Source organism: Parasteatoda tepidariorum, chromosome 10 (assembly GCF_982258835.1).
Source record: "Parasteatoda tepidariorum strain Cologne lab strain chromosome 10, Ptep-v5.0, whole genome shotgun sequence".
In the NCBI taxonomy this organism is placed as follows: Eukaryota; Metazoa; Arthropoda; class Arachnida; order Araneae; family Theridiidae; genus Parasteatoda; species Parasteatoda tepidariorum.
In genome coordinates this window covers 32898576-32908153 of record NC_141764.1, presented here as the reverse complement: position 1 = coordinate 32908153, position 9578 = coordinate 32898576, and the positions used below count along the sequence as shown (strand labels likewise).

General features: G+C 28.3%; 1 non-coding gene across 1 annotated transcript; it reads left to right on the top strand.

Moving 5' to 3' along the window:
- Positions 1 to 7359: 7359 nt before the first annotated feature.
- TRNAA-UGC (transfer RNA alanine (anticodon UGC)) lies at positions 7360 to 7431 on the top strand. Its single transcript has one exon. It is a non-coding gene; the product is annotated as a tRNA-Ala (tRNA).
- The last annotated feature ends 2147 nt before the right edge of the window (positions 7432 to 9578 follow it).

The window sequence follows — 9578 nt, the reverse complement described above, 5'->3', positions numbered from 1 at the left end:
GCGTATGTATATTGAAAACAACCATAAGGCAACAATTGTCGTCTTTCAAAATAAAAATAAATCTAGATTAAATAAAATATTTATTTCTCATTTTAATACATCAAGTACTTACATATGTTTAAAGACTAAAATTCTATTACTTGTATATTGTATAAATACTATTTTGTTACAAATATTATTATTTAATTTATTTGACCATTACACTTGCTATAATGCAATTTAATTTTTTTAAAAAGAAAAATAATAAATTTTGTCCTTTTGTTGTTCCGAAAAGGAATGGATTTAAATGAAATCATTCTCAAAATTAATTCTTATTGAAGAGTTTACACTTTCTAAATGAAGAAATTTTTATCAAAAACATCATCATCATAGTTGGCCAGACAGCCCAATGTGAGCCAATGCCTTCCTCTGAAGTTTTCTCCATAATGACTTCCAATTTTTCTTTGATCTCCAATTCTTTCCATTAATTGCAAGAAAAACGGACTCCGCCGAGTTAGTCCATCTCAAACGCGGCCTTCCCCGCTTTCTTGTTCCGACCCAATTTTCGGGTTTACGACATCCAGTGTTCAACTCCGTAGCTTTATAATTTTGAACCCAGCAAGGAGATTCTAATAATTGATAGTGTAGACCTCTAACCGTGAGTTTGTTACTCATGACTGTTGGTTAAAAGTTTAGCCTATTTTTAGCCTGCGCTCTCTTTGTGAATTATGAAAATGGCACAAAATATCAATTTGAAGAAAAAATTACAGTTTTGAAAATGAAAAGCGTTTATGATTCTATCTTTTAATATTTAAAAAGTTATATTAACGTTGCCTTACCTTACGTTACCTTAGCAAATGAAAATTTGTAAGAAATGAGAATTATTGATTGACTTTGGTAGTTTTACTCTAGCTGGAAAGTACTCGCCAAATTGCCAATTTAAAAAAAAGAAATTTAATCGATTTAAAAATGTTTAAAATCACAGATAATTCTTTCAAAAAAATGATATCAATAGTTTAAAACTATAGCTATGCCTTGAGTGTAATGCACTTAAACTTTGACTTTTTCTTTTACTTTGTGCAAGAGCTTGGAAAAACTCTGTTAAGCAGTTATGTCTCTGAGTGGGTAAGAAGAGTGGCCATGTTGAACTTCAATAAACTGTAAATTGTATGAAATTTCCACTAGTGTACTGTAATAATATAATCAGTATAATGAGGGAATAATGTTTATGTTAGTGTAAATTAAATAGATTTAAAAAATTTTAAAATGCACAGATAATTTTTTTAACAAAATGATATTAATAGTTTACAAATATAGCTATGCCTTGAGTGTAATGCACTTAAGCTTTGACTTTTTCTTTTACTTGGTGGAGGAACTTGGAAAAACTCTGTTAAACGGTTATGTCTCTGAGTGGGTAAGAATAGTGGCCTTGTTAAACCTTAATAATTGTGAATTGTATGAAACTTCGACTTATGTACTGTAATAATGTAATCTGGGTAAGGAGGGAATAATGTTTATGTTAATGTAAATTAAGTTCGTTATCTTGAAATGTGTTTCTTTCCTTGGAAGCATTCCGTTTTAAACTTTTAGCACATTTTCTAAATTTAATTTCTAAACATGTTGCTGAGACTGATTCATTCAATGTGATTTCAAATTCTTTATCTTTCGAAAAAAAACTTTTTTTACCCCTCAACAAAAATAAGAAAAGAAAAGATATAAAAAAGTTAGCGAAAAGAATTAGAATAAAGAGAGCAACAATTGTAACATATTATCCATCAATGCAATATTCGAATCATCTAATACATGCAAATGCATTTCCACATAAATATCAGAACTACTGCAAGTATTTGCAATCATTCCGGAATACATGATATTACATTTCACAAAAATTCCTATTTTCGAGAAACGCCAAGAAAATACTAAAACCGGAAAAAGAAAAAAAAAATATCAACACATTTCCTCCTTACTTTTTCATCCGTAGAATCTTTATTCGTTCTGCAAAAGATCATGTATATTTTGAAAAAAAAAAAAAGTACAGAAAAAAATGTATCAAAGAATTCGAAATGCCTCCACACGCAAGTATTCGAAGAATCGAACATTTTCCGCGATGCGCAGATGAGATTTTGCGCATTCTCTAGCCTAGAGGGAGAATTCGATTGACTTGATAGGAAAACATAATCCAGGCATCTCTGCTGTCTCAGCTTTCACAATCACGAAACATTTATTGTAGCCTATTCCTATTGAAAATGCTTATTCCAGTTATATTCCAGGACAGATAAAATCGATAAATTACGAAGCAGAATGAATAATTCCATAAATTTTTTTCGAGTATTGTAAACAAACAACGCTGCATTTAAATTCTTTAAGTTTTCCGTAGTTGCGATTGTTAACAGAAGTAAAAAGGAAATTTTAGTTCGAGCAATAGTAAAAGTATAGAGAAAATGAATTTGTAATTTATTTCAATTTACTTGCTCTTTTCTTTTTATGTAAATTATTGTAAAATGCTTTTTGTTTTATTATTAAATAACAGGGGGCAACTGTCTTATTTCATTGCCACTCTCCAAACCCTATGTAATATATTTCCATTACATTTTTTTCAATTCAAAAAGTAGACGTAATCTTTACTAGTTGCATTGACCTAGAGCCTCTGTTACCGGGTGATCGGGAGAATCAGATCATTTTTGCTGCTCCAAGCTTCGTGTACTAAAATGAACAAAAATTGAAAATTCATTTGATTGAAACTACTAGTAAAAATTTATTATTTCCCTTTTCGATGAAGGAGCAGATAGAACCTTGGGCTAAGTACTCCTTACTCAAATTTACTTTGCATTTGGCGAGTGGGTGAACAAGAGGTTGTGTTTCTTCGTAATAATTTTTGACTCATAATGGTTTTTCCTTTTTTTTCTATTGAAAGTTGAAATTATTGGAATGGTTTCGATGTTTCAAGAATGGTGAATAGTGTTGTATACTATGAGCTGCTACAACCTGGTGATTCCATTACGGGCGATCGGTATAGACTACAATTGATTCATTTGAGCAGTGCATTACGAGAAAAACGGCCGGAATATGAGCAAAGACATAACAAAGTTATTCTTCAGCATAGTAATGGTCGGCCTAATGTCGCCAAAAATTATTTGGAAATGCTCAAGTGGGATATTTTACCACACCCGCTGTATTCGCTGGACATTGCTCCTTCTGATTATTGGTTGTTCCGACGGATGCAGCACGATTTGGCAGGTCAACAGTTCACTTCTTTCGTAGAAATCGGAAATTGGCTCCTAACTTGGATCGCCTCAAAAGACGGGACATTTTTTCGAAATGGAATTCGAAAATCGCCTGAGAGGTGGGAAAAAGTAGTAGCCAGCGATGGACAATGCTTTGATTAATCTGTCCATTCATTTTGTTCTGAAATAAATGCATTTTTTAACAAAGAAACGGACCGAACTAATTTGTACTCCAAATAAAATGTGGTATTATAATATTCATTGAAATAAGCCTACATTACATTCATTAAGACAAAAGAACAAAATTTTATTTAAGAAATAAATTGGTGCGTATAGGCACCATTCACCAAATCAATGAACAAACTATTTAGTCGAACGCTTGTTTTTTTAGGAATTTTTTAATTTTTTTTTTTATTTATTTTTCTTATTTTTTATGACTGACTTGCAACTTTAATCCATCATAAAAATATAATGATAAATCTCAAAAGGAACAATTATACATTTTCAAAAAATTTCATTTGTCAATAACCGTTTTAAGTTAAAAAACTTTAATAGTTTGAAAATTTCTCAACAGAAAGTGTTTACTACAATTGCATTTCCATTAATTTTTGGGTGTCTTAACAACCCTTGACAATATCAGAAAAATAAAATTAGTGAAAAATATACGTTACAGTGTTTATTTATTGAATATTTATTTAAAGGGTGAGTTTGCGCACCTGTGACAGAAAATGGATTAAGATAACATTAAAAGTTAAATCTTTACTGTCATCGGACGGTTACCGTTGAACTGTTAAAGAAGCTGTGATAGCTTCATCAACAGTTTTGCTTTTTAAACTTCTGTTTAATAACACCAGCTTTCATTGCTCTTAAAATTCGTTAAATAATTTCAACCAATTTATTTAGTAATAATGCGATAAGTTATTTCCCTGCAATATTTCACAATTTCGTACCGTCAGATGGGTTGACTTTGTGCAACGAGGGGTGACTTTGTGCAACGAGGAGTGACTTTGTGCAAACTGTCATTTTTTTTATTATTTGCGTCGCGCCATCTAGGGATATTTTTTTTACCCTCGGTATCAACTGATTTGAGTTGTCTAAGAATTCCTATTGTGGTAATGTAAACATCATCGTTCTTGGAAAATTGTGAGCTCAAGTTACAAGCAGTTTCAAAGTCACAGAGCAGACTTTCATTGGAGGCTTGAAAGTCTGCTCGGTTGAAGAAGTTCTAGTTATCCTGGCCCGGAAGGTAGGTTATACTTTAAAAGTCTTATCAATTGAGATAAAAAATCATGCATAATTTTTTGTTTTTAATCATCGTAATGTCAGTTATTTAATAATTAATAATTGCACAAAGTCATCCCACTTTGCACAAAGTAACCCCATCTGACGGTATTCATTATATTTAGGGCGCGGAACTCACAGTGGTTCGTTAATCTGGCACCACTAAAATGTGACTGGGAACATCATGAAATAATTATTAGTGATTGACCTGACCAGCAATTAATGTAAGGGGATGGTAAGTTGTTTTTAATTTTTGGTTTTCAGTTTCATGTTTTAAAAAGTAATTTTTTCCCCAACTATTATAATTCCTCTTGATCATGAATATTACGACGCATTATCTGGACTATAGTGTTTGATTTAAATTTAGTTCGCTAATTTAAAAAAAAATAATAATAAAATCGTGCAGAGACAAGTAAACAGACCAGTGAAAAGGTGTACGGAAAATCAATATGTTATATGTACTGGTCCTTTGGATAAGTAATATTTTTTTTATTTTTAATTTCAACCCCTGATTATGCGAAGTGCATTATTTGATTGGACATAGTTTTACACGAAGCTTATAATAATAGTAAATATATCTTGCTTCTTTTTAATAGTTGTAAAATAGTTAATAAGCTTAAATACCAACTTAAACATATATTTATCTCAAAATGTTGCGTAATAAGTTTTTCTTAAAGGATTAGTCTATTATAAAAAAGAAATTTCGCTTTAAATTTGAAGCCTTTCATTTGGAATAATAATCAAAATCAAAGTAACTGAAAGTAAATACTTTTAATAGGTGCACTTGTCGGCTTCAAGCATGATTGGCTGCCGAATTATGGCCGTTACCAAGCAAAATCCAATCCGAAAGTTGATTTAGCGAAACCAAACCTAATGACTGCAATGTTAACAGTAGCACATCATTTTGGTTATGCGCAACTAACTGATTTCAGAGGTCTTCTTCCTCTCGAGTTGTAGGTACCCAATTAAGTAAAAAATAACAATACTTTTATAACTTTCAATAATTTTATGGTGATGACAACTAAAGAAACTGATTCTTCAAAGGCGAAAAATCGACCATAGTTCCTTTTTTATTTTCTCTAATATTAAATCACGGAATAAAATATATTTTTCATTGGCTATAAATCATAATAGAATTCAACTTTCTTAGTATAGTGTCGACTTTTGCAGTATAGTATAGTTTTATAGATAATAGTTTCTTTTAAATAATGGAAATGGTATTTAGGTGCCCATTTTGTACCTCTTGTCGGGTCACCCACAACAACAGAAAATAATTTAAAATCAATTTTATGTTTACTCTCTAAGCTTAAAACATATTCTAATAATTTATGACATCTCTCCTTAAATTTCACCAGAATAAGAAACAAAAATTTATTATTTCAAGAAAAGTTAGGTCTTGTTAAGCAAAAAAGTCTTCTTCCTTCCAAGATTTTCCTATGCATACATTTGAGATTGATGCAACTTTTTGAGTTGAAGAATCGTCAGAATTAAAAAAATTTTCATATATTTTAAGTAAGGATAGATTTTGAGATTTTTAACTTTCATTTTGTTTTAATATTGTTTCGTGTAACATTTGTTTGAGCGTTAGCTATTAACATAATTTAATATTTGATTTGCTCGCGTGTTGCTGTTTTAGTATTTTTTGCAATGCTCTAACGTAGATTTCAAACATATGTAAACGAATAATTTGTTTGAATCATTCTTTTAAACTATAATGTCTCTGAAATCCTCATAGGTTGCGTCTATTATTTTCGTAAAATAAAAACTACTTAATAAATAGTTAATTTTTAGTTTTCCAGCTTTAATGCGCTAAAGTAATTTTTTTTTTTTAATTTTAAGAATTATAAAATGGTACATGTGTAAAAACAAAGCTAGATACTTCTACATGTTTTACTTGAATTAGTATAGATATATTCTAACGAACTTTCAGAAGTATTTAAAAATTTCGCTATTTATTAAAAAAAAAAAAAAAAGGCGAGTGATCATATAATAGAATCTTATTTAAAGAGCAAACGATTAAATAAGAAAGTTTCGGCAATGTGTCCGATGTCTTTATATTATTTCTTCGAATATTAAAGTATTTCATTGTAGCACGATTTATAAAAGAAGTATGTGTTTTTTTTTTTTTTTTTGAACTTTCGAATTATTACGATTGTGTATTACATTATAATTGATTAAAAAAAGGTGTTTGAATGGACGTAAAAAAAAAAATTATTCAAAAATATATACCGAATTTTTGAAGCAATTAAATTATTGCAATGAAACATTTTTAAGAATTTTTTTAATAAATTTACGAAAAAAGAGCATACATTTTTAAACTTAACTTTAACTAAACGTTAACGATAACTTTCATGTTACAGTGATTAAAAACAATATTATAAGTTGAAAAGTAAATGAAGGATGTTTTGAAACAATACATTTATTTACTTTTACGAGAGTCTATACCTTTTGATTTACTATTAAGATGAATAATAAAAGAAATTATATAAAAATAAATAATCACAACGAAAAAAGGAAGAAAAAAAAGTATGCGAACATAGAATTCAAAGAAAAATACTATTACAATTTAAACTAAATGAAAATCTGCTGAAAGATGAACAGGTTATTAAATACACGATTGTACTACGTATTAAAAAATAAAACGAGTAAATAAGTAAAAAGAAATAAAATAAAATAAAAATAATTACAAGAACTAAATAAAATTCATTCTTTAAAAATTAAAAAGAAAAAAAGAACACATCATCAACGTAATCAACTCAATGGGAGGAACTTAAGTTTTTGACCTACTTTTCCCACCTGTTTTACTCAATCGATAAATCTTTTACCTGTTTTACGCAAAGAGATATGATTAAAATACTTCTCAAGTAGATATGAAGGGGGTGTAGCTCAGTGGTAGAGCGTTCGCTTTGCATGTGAAAGGCCCGGGGTTCGATCCCCCGCACCTCCAATTCTTTTTATGGTTGAAATTATAATATATAAATATAGCAACATATATATTTTTTATGTTGGTATTAGGGATATTATTATAGTTGATATTATATAGAATCTGTTGCATGCACTCTTTCTTATATTAAATATATCATTTCATTTTCTATATTTAAGTAAGCATCCAAGCTTAGTACAATGTAAATGCTAGAATTTAGAAGAAAAAAAATTTTGCACAAAAAGTTTTCATAGATTAAATTTTGTTTCAAGACAAACTAATGGTAATTACTTTAAAGTCATAAAATTAAAATAAAAAGTAAATAAATCTGACAATTTTAACCATTCCATTTTTAGATTTGTTTTTCAGATTTGTCAACTTTCGATTCAAAAAGAATTTTAATTTAGAAGAAAATTTTTGTTTAGATTAAATGCCAATTTAAAATACCTCTCCTTTGATAACATAGTTTTAAATACATAATTTAAGAACGACCCTATCCAAAAATAATTATCTCAAAAAATTGGTAATGCTTTTCAAATATTTTCATCCAAACACGCATTCTTATATTTCTATAAAAAACGGGAATTGGACGGACTTTTTCACACTTAATTTCTAATTTCAAGGTAGATCTGAAAATTTAAATTTTCGTTTAATAGCCAGTGGACGGTAGACTCTTATGACATTGTAATCACTTTTTACAAGTCGGTGTCTGATATCGATAGTTCCTTTTAATTTAATAGCCACTTTTTACAAAGAGTTTTTTGTTTGTTTTAAATTTTATTCAAAAAAAAAATCATTATAAAAATAATCTATGATTATTCAAAGTTAATTCATCAATAAAAATAATATAAATTAGCGACCAAATTCAGTTAAACATACTCACAGTTTGAAATGTGTGAAGAAGCTCTCCTTCCACATAAACACTCATCCCCACAAATTAATGTATTCTGAAGTATCAAAATTTTGAATACTGTAGTGACATAGTAATGAAAATTCTATTTTCCCGAATCTTTTTCTACATTGGTGTACTTTCCTCATTAAAGAATTCTTTAAAAAAAAGGGATGGTTAAAAGTGACCCGTTTTTTATTTAATTTAATCCGCCACTTGTCTTGGTGACTCGTCACGTGGCAAGTGGTTATTTTCAGGTCTTCTTAAAAGTATCTTTGCTCATGAAATTTTAATAAAATGGGGAATCATTTATCGTATCTTCATTGTTCAACAATTCCTTGTGTTGTTTTACAAGGTCGTATCTCAAAAATGTTTACTTAAGATTGTCATAAAAACTTTTTCATTCAAAAAATATAAACAATTTACTTAGAATTTAGTTAGGCAACAATTATTTTCCATTTTGTTTGAATAATATAGCATCTAAAATTTATTATTTTTATTTAAAAAAAATTGAAAGATATTTTTGATCGTTATGATGGTCTAATAAATTCAATGATAATATTTATAATCAAAGCAATATTTAAATAGTATGCAATTGTCAGTATTTTTGCACTTAAACAAGTATGTTAGCATCAGATATATTAATATGAGAAATATTTATTGACCATAATAAATATAATAATGTTGTATTGATTTCAAGCATATATGCGAGCTATTAATATGATGTTTCTGTGCTGCCATTTGTAGTGTTAATTTTTTGTCATCTTAGTCTTTTACTTCTTATCATATATCTTCTTCCTGAGGCAAATTAGTATCATTTTTCTAAATTAATAGTTAGAAAAGCTATATTTTATCATAGGGAAATTTGCTGCCTTGTATTCTAGAGAATTGATTTTAAAATTGAAAAGGAAATGAAATATAGTACTCTCATCGAAACTTATTTTTTCTTTTCTCTAACTTGTTTAAAAATAAATCTGAAATGAATTTTGGTGCAATATAATCAGAATATGAATTATTCAAATTGTTAAATTTAATTTCTATTATGCTAATTTTAAGACTTTTTTTGCACTTCAGAATGAGGATTTGTCAATGTCATTTAAATTAATTTAAAAATTTCATGATTATGATTTCCAGTTATAAAATATTACAAAGAATGTCTAGTACTTTGCAGCGATATTTATGTCGTTCAATTTTATTATATTAAAAAACCTTTCAAATTTTAAAATAAATTTAACTTTTGGTAATTAAAAATAAAGTTTAAATAAAATTTTAAATAAAAAAA